Here is a 17,521-nt window from a genome sequence, read left to right on the forward strand (position 1 = left end):
ATGCTTGTTTGATCAGCAGTCATATGAGACTGGGGAAAAATTGCTAATAATTCTCTAGAAACAGTTCAAAGAATGAATTGAAGATGTTTGGTAACCATTATTGGTGATGATGTTTATCTTGTGTATTTAGGTGGTGCTACTCAACATGTATTGGTAGTCTAGCATTTGACATATTTTTAGCCATATTTCACTCTTTGATTGCTCGTCAAGAGATGGCATAATTCCTAGGATCTACTGGCCAGTACTTGCCATTTAATTGGTATCAAGGCAACCTTTTACAAAATGTGTTTCATACCTGTAAATAATCTGTCATACAGACATATGGTAAGACATCAAAAATTAAAAAGCACACACACAAAATTCTATAAAATACTCACAAACTTCGATCTCCAAGCAAATCAACTTGTGTCAATTCGGTCATGAGATTTTCAAAAGTATTCTTTTTTTCTGCTCAAACTTTGCATAGAAGGCCTTATAGTGTGACTATGTTGTGCTGTTTGATAAAAAAAAGTTTTCAATATTTAGTGTGCCAACACACTGGCCTCTCTAAACTTTAAGATGAGAACTTCTAACTGTACACTGACTTAAAGATAAGGTTAACTAGAAATATCACTAAAACTGATCAATACCACCACCCAACACTTCTGTACTGGGATACTGCAACGAAAAGTTAAAGACTGAGAGATTGAACTCAATCTGTAGTATTTTTGAATGATTCTAATAGAAAAAATACAGTTACCATGACAATGCACTGAAAAATTTGCATATCTATGTACCGTGGTGGTCACACCATGGACTTCAGTCAAAAAATTCTCCTTTGAAGTGAGAGTTCCGCCGACACCCAAATCTCAGCGTGAGGTCTGACATCGGATAACCATCTCCAGTGATAAAACTGTCATCGCTGTCCGTACGTAATATTGCATCATCATCAAGCAGCAGAGAGGTTTCCATTCGCTGCTCCCAGAGACATTCGCGAGATCCGCCGCTGCGTGCTATTTGTATGCGGTTCCACGTGATTTGGGAAAACACTGCACAAGCGAAACAACTGCCTGCCTGACAGAAATCGAACGCTATCTGTCAATCCATTCGCTTTGCAAATATCATTGAAGTAGATCATGAAAATGTCAGATTTTATCGATGATATCGACATCAAGGAGTTAGAGAACTGGAGTGAACCTACTGACGCGTCGAAATCGGTGCCCTTGTCGATTGATGATCACCCAAACAGTTCAAAATCTTCGTCGAAGAAAGGTTGGGTTGACATGTTTAGCTCCACATATAGACATTTTTGTATGCTAGTCAATAATCAATATATATAATTCAATACCTGGAGATTTTGGCTTTTGCGTGGAAATCCCAAGTTCTCCAAGTTATTCTGAGTTGTTTTGATCAAGTGGGGAACGTCACAAAAGAAGTATATCTTTCTTTCGTGATCAAGCGGATGTACTATCCAGTTCTTGTTTCCACACATCTTGTAAAATTTTCTATTCATTGATGTCCCATCTGATACAGGCTCCTCAGTCTCAAACCTACTGACTCTATAACTAAAATAGTCTCCATAACGCAGTCATAAATCTCACTACTTCGTGGAGTCTTCGTTGGAAAAAAGGAAACTGCTTGTTTCATGGATGAAAAAGTGCCTCTAGCCATAAGTACAAAGGCATGCGTTGCGAGAGGTGCCTCAACAGAGTCATCTTCATTTTCAATTTCCTGTTGGAATGTTCTTAATTCATTATTTATGTCTCCCACATCTATGAATCCCACAAGTCGATCTGTCAAGGAAGAAAAGGCCAGTCGTGAATGCAATTTCATTTCGTCAAACAGCAGGTTAACATTTGCTTTATGTTCCTCTGTTAAATCTGCATCTTTGATCATTTGTTCGATCATCTCCTTATGAATGCCGGTCTTGGCTTCCGCATAGTGGGTATAATCATGAATTGTACTTTGAGCGGGAAGTATGAGCATCCCGCTCTCTTTCATGAGGTTATGAGCTGCTGGAGATTTGTGATATATTGCTATACACCAGCGGACAATTTTTGGCGACCATCTCATCTGCCTGCGATCTTTCACCTACATTGCTTTTTTTTTTGTTCTTCCTACAGATAGCGGCCAGCTGATTTTGGAGGAAGGAGGTCATCTAAGTCTTTGCTACACTTTCCAACAAGGTCTTGAACAAACGGCTCATTTTCGTCATCAATCACACTTTCCTTTTCAAAGAATGATGCAACACGTTTCTGAAGAGAACAGAGTTTTTTCTCTGTTTTTTCCTTTTCTTGGTGTAATCTCTTTGCACGTTGAGCAAGGTCCTTGGTTTTCAGATAACTCAACTTTGTTGGAGAGCGCGGAGATGTTTTGTCCTGGTCTTTTTCCTTCTTCTCTCTCCATGACATCAAATCTCCCCTTCCAAAGGTGCAAGTAGTACATTCGTCTTTACTTTCTGCAATTAGCCGACAGTGTTTGTGTCGTACTGTTGTCTGACCTGTACTACTATCTAATATGAATATCTTAGATGACCCCCTTGGAAGACACAAAGTCCACAAAGTCTGCATTTCCTGTACAAATTGTACTAGTACCAACAGCATGTATTAGTTTTATGGCTGAATGAACATTAATAATTTCTGGGAATTCTTCCAGTAGAGGATGGCTTGGTTTCAGTGGCTGTTCTGCAATAGAGACATGCCATCTGGCATCATTGTAAATTGTTACACACTTTGGAATTTTGAGAATATTTTCTGATTTTCTAGCAATAGTTACAAACAAAGTTATGTCTCCCTGCTTGCTGACAGCCATACCAACGGATGAAGCAGCTTCTATACAGGATTCCACAATCACGCCCACATCAATGTGTCCACTCTCACTGCAGATGCTACATCCTTCAGAATGTTCAAGATATAAATGGGCCATAATATTAACATTTAGTCACTTGTTTCTTTGCTTTCTTTTGCTTGAAGCGGTCAAGTTTGCATGTGCGTGGTTTACAAATAAAAGGTGGGAATATCTGGTCATCGTCTCCTTTCACATCAATCTGACTGCTTTGGTGCGATAGGAGCAAAAATTAACAAGGACCGGTCTGGGCCTAGGTCTTCATTGCTGATCCTCTTTGGGCTTACCGACACGGTGGGCTCTGTCAATTTCATTCTTCTGTAGCATGATACCTAGCTTACTTTTAGCGAAATCCAATACCAGATTGTCAATATGCTCATCCTTGGTTTCAGGGATGCCAACAATGCGCGCAGAGTTACGTCTGGAATACTGCTTTAAGTCCTCTAGGTCTTTAGCGGTAGTCTTAGAGTTTTCCAGTAACTTCCATATCTGGTCTATCTCTCTACCCCTGCGATCCAAAGCTACATTGATGTCATGTATCTCTCCTGCTTGACGATCAATCAGACCTCTATTTTGTGAGATGAGTGTTTTCAGCTGAGTAGTGACCTCAGCTGTGACAGATGTAACGATCGATGAGACCGATTATCGAAGAATGCTTTTGAAATGATCATCCTTGATCAACTCTTTAAGAATGTCAGCAGTGTTTGCTTGAGATGGAGCTACCTGACTTTGCGTGTTCTTTTTAGTGCCAACAACAGGTTTACCTTTATTTTTACTGGGCATGTTTGAGTTTGTGTCACAGTCAAACGTGTTGCTAGTAGTTTCAGACTCACTCTCAGTCTCAGGCATTGTGATCCAGGTTAACCTAATCAATAAGATGTAAAATGTTTAACTGGCATATTTGAGGCCGTTTATCCCCAGCCCTAGCTAGTAGAAGTCTACAGGCTCATCATGATGGAAGCAAGACGAAATGTCACGGTTGCACGGAATGCGATAGACGTACGTACAAAGTCAATGTTCAATGCACTGCAGCTGCAAATATGAAAGTACGTGTACTATTGCAGTGTGCGGCACACGTAACAACATGTGTGAGTGAATACGAAAACAATCTGAGGCTCACCAAACGTAGATATTTCATAAATGATGTACAAACTTGCATGCCCAAAGTATTCAGAGGAAAGAGGACTTGTCTATTGATTAATAGTCCAAAATAAATTGTTGATTTGTTCAGGATGCACGCGATTGCAGCCGATTCGCTTCCCCGGCTCTGTAAAGCCTGCAAGATGACTTTGCTGTATTTCTCTTTCTTGTAAAGCTGTCTGTCTCTCTGGAATGCCCATTTCATACCACATAAGCGGCAGTATGGTTTAAGATTTTCCTTGTGTTGTGATGCCATCTCGAGGAGTTGATGTTTTGCCTGTTCTAGGCGTGTGGTAGGTAATGAAATAAAAAAATAATATATTGTCAAAATGCATAAAATGAACTTCAAACGATGACATGAAATGGTTGAAAATATGTAGGTTGTAGAGAAAGTCCATTTTTGGTATGTGTGTGCTAGCTATGTAGTGTCGTGACTCTACACCAACAAAAATACAAAACACACAAACAAAAGTGACATGAAAAAGATGAATATATGCCACCAGCAGAACCTTTTCAAGTTTATTTTATACCTTTCTTACCATAGACCTTTCGAATGAAGAAAATAAAATCATGACAGTCTAGTCTCTAGACTAATCATAATTAATTTCTGTAATTGCTACTTACAACTGTATATCATTTAATTTGAAATGTTAACTTTAGTTTACAAAATCTTATTGTTGAAAAGTGATATTGAGCTGCAGAGTGCAACTGGTTTAATGGTTAGCTGTCCAGGACGCTGAGCTGAGCGCCGAGCAAAGTGGAGGGAAAGGCAAACACGAAATCAGTCATATGGGACTGTACAGAAGGCCTCTGCACACGCAGAACTGGCCAAAACTGATTCGTGGCTGAAAACATAGCGAGATGCCCGAAATTAAAATAGACACAAAAAACTAGCACTGTAAACATTGTTCGTGACTTTAAACTTTTAGGGTAGACCTATTTCATTACATTTCTAATGCCAATGGATGGGCACATCATTCATCATTTCAATTGTGAAAATCGACAGTGACACTGTCAGTGTCACGTTACTGATTTGGCAATCTTAGACTGACCCAGATTTTGTTCTTTTGTACTGTGAAATCACATTTGCATACAAGCGATACTTTGTCATATTTGTTATTCCACAGATTTTTCTCCAAAAAAGGAACAATTTCAATCGATTTTAACAAATACGCTCGCAAATGCTCACATATAAAATGTTTATTTTTGACAATGATAACTATTCAACATACAAGAATACCACATACAATCACACAAAATTGATAGGAAATCCGATAAATAAGACACTTTCTGTACCTATTTTCCATCTTTTTGTTTCGTACCTGAACACATGCTACAATGAGGTGGAGAAAAAAAACGTGAAAAATCAAAGATTCTATCGAATTTGGTCAGGTTTTTTGGAAGATATCGAAGAAACTTTCACGATGAACTGAGCAGCAATGGTGAATACGACCTGGAGGTGTGTATCATCTGCGCAGACTCTGTAGCTACTGGGGTGACGAAGGAACCATCTAACGCTGTGCAAAATGTTTACAACCGAGAGCAGAAATTTACAAGATCTGGCCGCAAAAGGGCAGCATAGAAATCGGCGGATCTCGCTCGCGCAGAGGCCGCTTATCAAAACACGCCTCCAGCAATCGGTCGTAAAACGCTGCAAAGGGAAGTAAGGCTGGTAAACAGATGGTAATCGTCTCAAGTCGTAAAATCTGGCCGTCGAGAGTCCATTCGTTGTAGGTCCATGGTCACACTAACCATATTTCCTGTCAAACACTATGAGTGAGTGAGAGTATTCCACATTGTTTTGTGTTGTTTTGCTCACAAAATGCCGTTATCATGGCAATTCATTACCTGCTGCTGATAGAAAATGTGTCTTGCACATCTACATATTGTTGCAGACATGTGTGCACAATTTCAAGTCAATCGCTCAAAAAATTTACAAAGAAATTTGATCCACAACATTTGCAACAGACTAACCCAACTTGCACAGCACAGTCCAGTACTCTAGTAGTCGCGATATAATACACAAAGTCGACAGCGCTGTTTGTTATCAAGTGCCATGATTATTTAGAAAAGAAAACAAATTATCAACATATAATGTAACCTTGATATTGAGCCATGTGACATGAGTTGAAGGCTCGACTTGTCACTTGTGCTGGCTTGCAAAATTTTTTATAGATTCCAACGTTACAACAACTTGTAACCAGTTAGAATCTAGTTGAATTTGCACTGTACTGTACGTTTAACAGTTATAGAAGTTTAATAGGAGGGTAGGACTAGATCTATACAGAGTATCTTCAAACGTACATGTACTTAGCAGGTTTCTATGCAATGTACAAACATATCACAGTGGAGGCTGCAACCCAGTCGATGTGGTTGACAATACTCTGATGCCACTTACTGATGACTTCAAAGTCCTTCTTCTCTGAAAGTGCCATCACCTTCTTCTGCACACCTACAAAATTAAGAAAAACATGGCGATGCAAGAGTTGATACTATTAAGGCCCTTCCTGGCCATGGAATTATAACTAACATTGTAACAGTACAAGTTTGCTTTTTAGCTCACCTTAGCCAAAGGCTCAAGTGAGCTATTTCGATCGCTCTTTGTTAACATTTTACATGGCATGCTGACATTCATATCTTTTACACAATTACATGACATTCTGGTTTGGTACAAAGGACAGTCTTTAGAATACAGTATCATGCATTTTACATGACATATATTTCCTTTCTGTGAAGCAAAAGAAAAAAGATCAAGCTGATCAAGCAAATTTGGGTGATCAATTCAATAGTGAAATCCTTGTCATTCCAATTACAAACATTCAAGCACTAGTCCAAAATAATGTTATAACACAGTACATATTAAACAGTGCACATTCCACACATCCTAAATCAATTATTCACAACCAATGATTTTGGATTCTGTTGCAAAACTGGGTAAAATCATTCACCTTTGGCAATGTGCCACACATCATACATGTGTCGTATCTCTGGTGTCGTCTCCCGGATGTGCTTTGCCAGCTGGCGATGGCGGTCCGTCACCAACTTTTTGACTGTCAGGCCTTCCCCAGTGAGTTTGTTCCACATGCGTTTGAATCCCTCTAACTCCATATGATAGCTACTTTTCTCCTCATTGCTTTGAAGCAGAAAAAAAAAGAGCGAAGAAAAGGATCTGTTAAAGGGAAGACGTGACAAAGTGGAAGCCTGTATCGTTTCATAAACATTATTATTATTATTTTTTTGTTACTTTGAAGATATTCTCAATTATTTGCACTGTACTTTACTACATCTACGTAGAAGCTATAGTCACTTTTTCTCTACATGCAAATGAGATATGGTGGTGTTTATGGATTACTATAGTGAATGAAACAAATTCTATCATTCATAACTGTAAATCACCTGTACAAGCTGGATGTCCACAATCTTGTTGGCTGAGAGTTCGATGGCTGTGTATAATCCATACTTTGCAGAGTGACTAGGACTATCTGCTCTGCCATCGCCCCCAATTGTCAGTGGTCATCCAGCTTCAGCTAGTGAGGTGATTAGTGCAGCTTGGTTCAGCTGCCATCTTCTCTCAATGACGGGATGGAGGAATTCATCTTGATGGCGGAAGAAGGTTCGCTCTGATATGGCCTGGACTCTAATGCTTTCTAGGATGCGCAGTGTTTTGGCTGGGCTACGCCCTGAAAACAAAATCGCTGCCGACAGGATGAAGTTGCCAGCAGGATGGTTATGGTACCAGGTTTGACTCTCCCAAGTCCCGTCTGCAGCCTGGCAGGACCAACATTCTGCCGAAACTTTAACATATGTCCCCTTCACAGATGTGCTGATGGCAACGTTCTGTGAGCCACAAGATCGACAAATCTGAAACAGTTCCAGTAACTTTGATTCGAAGACGATGTACTTCGGTTCCAGGTGTGGAGGGCATGTTCTCCCAAACTGAGGAATTTGTGCAGACCTGTGTAAACCAAACATATTGCATGGAAGTTGAATCACTGCAGGAGAAAAAGTAGCAAGCCCGTGGAGTGCAATAGAGTCAAAAGGGGCTTGAGCTTTCGAATATTCATCAGCGGCATTCCTCGGCTATCAAGGTCATTTTCATGGCTCATATCATGGTAATCAACATTAGATAATCCAGAGGAACATGTTATTTAAGCAAAAGTTTGTGTGTCTTCGGTCCTTTAAGTGTATACTTCTGATCAGTATGTGATCCTTTTGTCACTTTTTGCAACTCTTTTTGCATAAATTGGCCATTTTTGGGACTTGGAGCAACTGTTGTGATAGGCACTTTGGACTATCACAATGACTGGCCATAATTACTACGCTGAAAATCACGGTAGGAGACAATGTCATGATTATGACCCGTGATTTTATCTCACATGGTTTATTGCTCTGCGTCACTCTACGTTTCCCAAATGAGACAGATCTGGATCCTTTCTCGAAGACAATCTGTGTGAGGCCTCAATGACGTCCATTGCGAGGGGTATATTCAGCATTTCTTTTGCAGTTTGACAGATGAGGGCGTCTGTATTCTCTCCTGATTCGCATACACCATGGAATCGCAATTTCACTCTTCCCACTCGCACCAATTTCAGATCTTCTGTTTTTGTGACTTCAAGTATGCTGATCTAATTCTTTCTGTTTTTTAAGTGGGAGGGGGGACACCATTTACTAGTAAATTATCAATTATGGATGGATACCAATAGCTGTGTTTCATACACATATATGGCAAGTATTGTTTAAAATCCTGATATAAAAAAATCACATACTTGAAGCTATTGAAGCCGTAACTTCTATTAATAGTTATTAAAGTAAAACTAAGCCCTTCAATTACTTGAATTAAAATTGCAAGTGTGGTATTTGTGTTGAGATACAGGGTATGGTATCAAATGAAAGTCACATTCTGTATGCAGTATAGCAGCAGTGCACAGTACAGTGTGATTAGTTGTGATTCTTACAGCAACAAGTTACAGTATGCTCCAGTACTGTTCTTGTGTGTAAAAGTACACAGGTCATATAATAATGTTGGTTTTTCCTTGTAAGAACTGAGAAGACAAACGGAAAAAGGCTTTCATGTAAATGTAGGCCTACCTTGGCAGATAATCATATATGACCAAGAAATTTAAAAGGAGTCCTGTATCGGCCGCACAGAAACGCTGTAAGTGGGAGGTTTGTTAGCGCTGTCAAGTCACTAACAAATCAGCCACTAACAGCACGGGCAACATGAATTTTCAATTTCCTGTCACACACTATCTGTACATTCATTGAATGAAACCTTTTTCTGTTCACAAATGCGCCTTCATGTGCCGCACGAAATGGTGTGTAGAGTGGTACGTGGGTCCTGTCTATTGGACCTACACTGTACGATAGATGGCCGTCTTTCGTTTTGATAGAAGTCCAACTTTGATCTCCTCAACTCTTGCTCATCCGGCCAATGTATAAAATAATGCATGTTGTCACAGATGGCGTTGGCCACAGTATGTATGCAATTGCTGGTGGCACGGGGTGATAAGCCATGTGCGTCTCCTACCATGGGTGAATATCCTCCTTGTGCGAAGTAACGGAGTGCGCTGCAAAGTTGAACGGTTGGCTTGATGGCATCAAGCCTATGAAAGTAGAGAATATTCGTATACAGGTAACATGTATACTACCAGCTTATTTCATTCCTCTGAGATTGATCACAAAGTTGATTTTCAACATGATCAAGATTCTCATCATCATTAACATGGAATTTAATGTATGTGTAGCCGATTACTCTATTAAGTTACATTTACTGTTTGGGGAGAGTGGGGTTAAGTGGGACAAAAATTGTGATTTGATTTTTTTTTTTTTCGGTAACTTTTCTGATATCTACATGGGGCACTCGTGTCTTGGACCTACAGACTGCTGATGCTAAGCAACATGATGGGTTGTTCCATCAAATTCCTATATAAAGTCTCGTATGATATACATAACTTATGTGATGAAACGACAGCTTCTGAACTGGGTAAATTGTGCCACCCTCTGGAAGAAGTGGGACATTGGTTGGGGTAAAGTGGGACAAACAGTAACTAACATAAGCGGACAATTAAAAAGCATATCACCAATAATGTGTTTGTGTGTGAGTGTGTGTGTGTGCCAGTATAGGCCTTATGTGTGTGAGTGTGTGAATATTTACACATGAGTTTCATTGCAAAATGTGGTATTATATCCATCATGGGTCATCAGAGAAGTTTGAATGGGGTTTTCTGCAAAATAGAGCTAAGATGTTATATTTCAATACCCCGAAGGAGCACTTAGACAGGTCGATCATATTGGGTGTTATCAATTCGAAAATCTAATTGTAATTTTTGGGGCGACTTACTGTCGACTTAGTGTGTTGCGTCATAGGATGTTTTCTGGTTATGCTGCAGCAGCCTTCAGAGCATCGACCACATCCTTGACAATCTCAATCCCAAGGAGATGGCATACTTCACCCTGCGAGGATACGGAGAATGTCTTCATCCATGGCCCTGTAAGAAGTTTGCGGAGCAATCCCAGGACTAGCATATCTACCATGGCTTGACGATCTGAGAAGTCCTTAACTATGGACTGGGTCAAGCCACCACAGGTTGCTTCTCCACTGCAAAAGAATTCACTCAGTGTTCCATGATGTTGTGTTAGTTTCCCACAAATGTGAAACAAAATATGTAGGCGATTTCCCCTGTATCGGGGCAGGAGACCAAGGGGAAGTCCGTTATCTGATAGAAAGGTTTTGAATGATTTAGGATCACCCTTGCCATCTTTATAGCGCAACTTATTTATTTGTAGGACGAGGTTTGCAGCTATGCAGTCCTTCCCAAATAAGTGGCCCTTGCAACTCTCTAATCCTTTCAGAGTATCGCTATTCCTGCATGTGCTGGCTATTGTGTCCAATGGATGCAGGCGGCAATTGAGCTCATTGAGCGACTTGCCCCAACACTCATTTAAGTTCTTTGTTGTGGCATTGTTTACCACCACACAGTCACTGAGTGTATTTGTGACATTGTCTATAATGCGGGACCTACAAACTGAAAATCTTCCTGGTGAAAGTCCGCATTGCATACGTCTCTGCAAGATCATCAATGGCAGATGTAATATGACTTGTGTAGTCCTCTGCTGTACCCTCTGGCAATTGGTCAACTTAAATGACCTCGCATTCTTTTTCTGTGGTAAGGTGAACATTATTAATATGTACTCCCTCCTGAGTGGTCGCGTCAAATCCAAGAGTAAGATTTTTCTTTTTCATTGCTATTTCAGCACTCTTCAAATCTGCGATACAAGCCATTGAACCTGCTGTCTCAGGTAATGGACTTGTAGATGCTGATGGAAAAGGACATCTTTTCTTTTTTGACTTCAGCATGGTGAAACAAGCAAGTGGAAACTACACGTCAACTTCGACAAAGGTTTACTTAGGAAACAACAGCGCATGCATTCAGCACGCTCGCAAGAAACACTAACATTGCCACTATTGGTGCCCCTGGCACTGTTAGTGAGTTGATAAAACAGCATCACTGTTGTTAGCTTTTGTGCAGCCTTGCGATGTTAGGCTAATAGTGCTGTTAGTGAATTTGACAAACAGCACGCTTCTGTGCGGACAAATCGTTGCTATCAGCGCTGTTAGTGTGCTGTTAGCGCTGACAATTAAAATTATAAAATGTTATGTGAATGCTATTTGTCACACATAAATACACACAAATGTTGTGCAAAGAATTTGTTTTTATGCCTCCGCAACGAAGTGGCCGGAGGCATTATGTTTTCGGGTCGTCCGTCCGTCCGTCCGTCCGTCCGTACGTCCGTCCCGTTTTGTTTTTGTCGATATCTCAAGAACCGTGTGGTGGTTTTACATCAAACTTGGTATGAGGGTATATCCTTGGGGGATAATACTTTGTGTGGATTTTAGGGTCACAGGGTCAATGGTCAAAGGTCACAGGTTATTTTGTGAAAAAAAAATTGAAATTTCATGTTTTTCTCCATATCTCGCAAATGGTTCAAGGTATCTTCATGGAACTTAGTATATATGCTTGTGCCGATGGGCAGTGATTATCTAGGGAAGTTGGGGGTCATGGGTCACAGGGTCAATGGTCAAAGGTCACAGGTTATTTTGTGAAAAAAAAATTGAAATTTCATGTTTTTCTCCATATCTCGCAAATGGTTCAAGGTATCTTCATGGAACTTAGTATATATGCTTGTGCCGATGGGCAGTGATTATCTAGGGAAGTTGGGGGTCATGGGTCAAAGGTCAGGGGGTCAAAGGTCAAGGTCAACTCCTCAAAATATCACTACTTTCCTTATATTTATGCAATGAATGAAGGGTTTTTTTAACTTGATGTTTACATGTATTACCCAATATATATTCTGTGGAAAGTTTCTTGCCAAAAGGTCAAAGGTCAAGTGAAAGTGCTGAATTGCACTTTTTCCTCCATATCTCAAAACTAACCCAAGGTATCATCATGAAACTTACATATTTATGCATGTTCAACCTAACAGTGATTCTCTTTGGAACTGTGAGGTCAAAGGTCAAAGGCCAGGTTTAGATAATGCTATTTTCCCATTTGATACTGAAATTATACTTTTTCTCAATACCTTGAAAAATCACTCAATGCAAAAACTTATAAAAGGGTCAAAAGTCAAGTAAAAATCATCAGTTCCCCAAATACCTGCACTCTGACATTTTAATCATTCATCCAATTGAACCTAGTTCTAGGAAAGTGAACATTCAGCACATTTGTGTCAAACCTGTCATTTTAATATTTTGCCAATTGTTTGAAACTGTCATCACGCATTGTCAAGACATTGTACTATAGACCTGTTAGGAGAACCATGCATTATGGCGGAGGCATATCAGTCGCCGTAGCGATATATCTAGTTTCTTATTAATTGCAGTGAAACACATACTCATTGAAGCAGTGTAGACTTCTAATACAGTATGCCTCACCTCCCCTCACCTACAAGTATCCTCTTTTGGCCCAGTGGCCTGTATGGCTGCAAGGTTCTCTCTCCAGTGCTCCCTGGCTTTGGCACGAGCTTGGCTGCGTTGAGTGATCTCCATCTCCTTGACGTCCATTCCTTTTCTGTTGTTTGTCTTCATGTTGTGTGAGGGCACCCTACTTTTCTTCCACCTTCTGGTACCCATGTGAGGGCTGTTATACAGCAACTGGTGCCATCCATTCTGATCTGATCCATTTCCATCTCTTCCCTCTAATTTCATCACTGATCCATGTCATGTTGGTTTCCTGTTCTTCAGAAGTAAGTTCATCAAGTTCATTGTAGTCTGTTGATGAAAGCTCATTGTTACTTCTTCCTAGAAAAGTATAATAAAGTTTCCATATACACTCCGCTATATAGGTACATAAAAAGAAATACCTGCTGAGAAATTCATTCTTGGTCACATGTACATTGGATTCATTGATAGTTTTGTCTATGATGGCTTGGGGCAAGCCACTGGCAAAATGTGGACCACTGTACAAATGGTCTGGATTTTTAGCAAGGAGAAAGTATCTACTCTTTTAGAGAATATCTTAGTTAGTTTGTCCACCTTCAATGACTTTGGTACAAGTAAAGGATACTCCTTGGCAGTATCGCATGGCAAGCGTGCTCTACTCTCTGCCTCTCTTCTTGGCATCTCTGCAGAACACTTCCCTCCTGAGCATGAACATTTCATTGCATAAACATTGCACATCTATAGTCCACGACTTTTTCTGCTGATGACTGAGTGAATGATGACATGAAATGCTCTACAATGACACTCCTCCTACACACGTTCCCTTTCATAAACCTTTCCATAGCTCCGGATACACTTTGGCCCACTAAATCTCCTGAGTACTGAACTATTACAGAAAGGCTGTACTTGCCCTCTCTACGAATGTGGCCACACATTTGCAAATAATCGTCCAATTTAGATGGCTTCTCAATCTTGAGGGAACAATAAAATCCTTCAACATGAATGCCCATACCAAAGGTACTGGTGGCAACCCAAACTCTAATCTTGCCATCTGGTTTGGCGAGGTCGGCAACGATCTCTTTGTGAATGTCCCCTGGTGCATCTGTGTATTACATTATATTAACACAAAGTGGAAGGCAACATACACTATATATTTCAGGTACCGGTACTAACTTTCTTGCATGGCAATAGATGATTTATACAATCCATATCTCTTCTGAATCGGTCACATTCTCAATAATTGGCTCAAAAATGTCATCCAAGCTTGTCTTACCAACATCTAATACAACATGTTTTATGTTTGCATTATCTGGCGACTCTTCAATGAGGTCATAGGTCCTCATTCTCAATAATTGGCCCAAAGATGTCATCCAAGCTTGTCTTACCAACATCTAATACAACATGTTTTATGTTTGTATTATCTGGCAACTCTTCAGTTTGGTCGTAGGTCCTCATTAGCAATAATTGGCTCAAAGATGTCCTCCAAGCTTGTCTTATCAACATCTAATACAACATGTTTTATGTTTATATTATCTGGCGACTCTTCAATGAGGTCGTAGGTCCTCATCCCTAAACTCCAGCAAATCCTTTGCCCTCATGTCCACTGGAGCGGTTGCTGTCATTGCTACAACTGGCACTGATGGCATTGTCAACCTGAGGTCCCCAGCATGCTGTAGCTTGACCGGAAAGCCCTGGTTTCTTTGGATGAAGATCCCTTGCAGATGACACAAAACAAAGAAAGAGGATCAACATGTTCACATTTACTATCCCCATATTTAAATCAAATGGCCATTCCATTCAATAGTGCAAATTTCTGTTGGTTGATCAGACATGCGATGTACATAGGGTCCAGTGGGCATGTCTTGCATAATTGCCCATAAGTATAGGGCATTGGCATTATATCCGACCACTTTTTGACATATTTTACCACCCCAAATGTTGGTTACGCCTCGCTTGTGATAGTGGGTAAAGACTATTTAAGGACCACTGACAATATTCTTCTTCATGGCTTGGAACAAATCAGCATCTTTTTCATGGATAAGACTGAACTGATATCATACAAGTATGTTATCATTAGATATGACATATGGACATACGGCCATCAAATACTTAAAGCCATATGGCCGTGCAGTATGCTTACTGTAAATTGTTCTTGCTCATGACTCAGTCCTGTTTCGTATCATTATCACTTTCACTCTTCTCTTTGTGTCCTTCAGCAAATTCATTCATAGACCACTCATCTGAACCATCTTCAGAAGAAAGTTCATGAAATTCAAGGTAGACTGTTGATGACAGCTCAGTGTTACTTCTTCCTAAAAAAGCTGTAATAAAGTTTCCATATACACTCCGCTATATAGGTACCGGTACATAAAAAGAAATACCTGCTGAGAAATTCATTCTTGGTCATATGTACATTGGATTAATTGATAGTTTTGTCTATGGTGGCCTGGGGCCAGCCACTGGCAAAATTTCGACCACTGTACAAATGGTCTGGATTTTCAGCAAGGAGAAGGTATCTGAACACTTCTAGAGAAGATCTTACAACTTGTACTTTGTTTACCTCCAATGACTTTGGTGTGAGTAAAGGATACTCCATAGCAGTATCACATTGAAAATTCATCCTTTGTCAGCTGTATAAATTATTCCTTTCAGGCAGAATTTTGTCTGTAGAGGCCTAGGACAGGCCACTGGCAAACTCTCAACCACTGTACAAATGGTCTGGATTTTCAACAAGGAGAGAGTCTCAGTACTCTTCTAGAGAAGATCTTAGTTTGTCCACCTTCGATGACTTTGGTACGAGTAAAGGATACTCCTTGGCAGTGTCACATGGCAATCATGCTCTAATCTCTGCCTCTCTTCTTGGCATCACTGCAGAACACTTCCCTCCTGAGCATGAACATTTCATTGCACAAACATCACAACATCTATCGTCAACAACTTTTTCTGCTAATGACTGAGTGAATGATGACATGAAATGCTCTACAATAATATTCATCCTACACACTTATGATGATGATTTATGCGATAGGTATCTCTTCGGAATCGGTGACATTCTCAATAATTGGCTCAAAGATGTCATCCAAACTTGTCTTACCAACATCTAATACAACATGTTTTATGTTTGTATTATCTGGCGACTCTTCAATGTGGTCGTAGGTCCTCATCCCTAAACTTGAGCAAATCCTTGCTCTCATATCCATTGGAGCGGTTGCTGTCATTGCTACAACTGGCACTGATGGCATTGTCAACCTGAGGTCCCCCAGCATGCTGTAGCTTGACCTTAAAGCCCTGGTTTCTTTGGATGAAGATCCCCTGCAGATGACACAAAACAAAGAAAGATGACGAACATGTTCACATTTACTATAGTATCCTCATATTTGAATCAAATAGCCATTCCATTCAATAATAAAAATTTCTGTTGGTTGAACAGACATGGGACGTACATAGGTCCAGTGGGGATGTCTTGCATTATTGCCCATTAGTATAGGGCATTGGCATCATATCCGACCACTTTTTGACACATTTTACCACCTCGAATGTTCGTTACGCCTCGCTCGTGATAGCGAGTAAAGACTATTGAAGGACCACAGACAAGATTCTTCTTCTTGACTTTGGGGATGACCTTGTCTTCACGGCCAGTGGGCGTAGGCCTCATGTCATCTGGCAGTTTTCTCATAGTCTCTATCTTCTACTCGATCACCTGCAAGACCGGAAGGAAATGTTCTTCCATGATTTCCCTACTTCTGCTACTTATCTCATGGAGATAGGCAACCATGTCTGCTACAAGTACTGCTGGGTCACCATCAGAGACGATGCATTGAGGAGATTCATAGCCCAGTACATTGCTACTTATGAATACGCTGGCTAGGACATGTTCGTTTAAGAGTTCCATCTTCTCTGTGTTACCTGTATTTTGGAGGGATCTAAGAAAGCACTCAGAGTCGAACACGGCGAAGTAAGGGAAGTAGCGGTCACTTTGCATTACGTGTATTCCTTCTTCGTCCAAGTCCTCAAAGACAGAGGGTGGTGTGATGTACGCTCCTCCAGGATAACAATTATACAGTCCGAGTGCCATTGCTTTAGCGTGAAGCTTCATGGCAAATGAGTCTACCAGAGCATTCCCACAGCTTTCCACATTTTCTACATTCATAGCAGTTGGAGTATTTCTGGATGTTGGTGATATAGCTGAAATGGTCATTGTACAAGTTCAAGTATATGGGCAATTCCGCGGTTAGTAACGTTACATTTTAGGGACATTCTCATAATTTAGATTAGACTCATTTCTCTATCTGTAGATGTGAAGTCTCATTAATGTCACCAGAGATCATTCTAGTGTAGACCTAGAACAGAGCAAAGAATGAAATCATTTCATGAATTATTTTAGAAGAAAGGTCTGCTTTTAATGCTGGTTAGTAACGTTACAAAAAAAGGACATAAAAAATTGATGAGCATCTTTGAACAAAAAGTTTGCTAAAACTGGTATAGCTTGAAATATATCAACACTTATTTTTCATTTCTAGCTTTAAGGGCAATGTCTACCCCAAATATCCTTTCTCATTATAACTTTGTTTGAAAACTAAGTACAAAAATCATGGTTAGTAACGTTACGGTTAGTAACGT

General features: G+C 40.2%; 1 protein-coding gene across 1 annotated transcript in view; it reads left to right on the top strand.

Annotated features, from left to right (window-relative positions):
- LOC139723414 (pre-mRNA-processing factor 39-like) overlaps positions 1 to 17,521 on the top strand; it is a 444,659-nt gene that overhangs the window by 405,488 nt on the left and 21,650 nt on the right. The window lies entirely within an intron of this gene.

This window comes from Diadema antillarum, unplaced genomic scaffold, assembly GCF_040938485.1.
Source record: "Diadema antillarum isolate AM-2024a unplaced genomic scaffold, OU_Dant_1.0 scf00000188, whole genome shotgun sequence".
Taxonomy (NCBI): Eukaryota; Metazoa; Echinodermata; class Echinoidea; order Diadematoida; family Diadematidae; genus Diadema; species Diadema antillarum.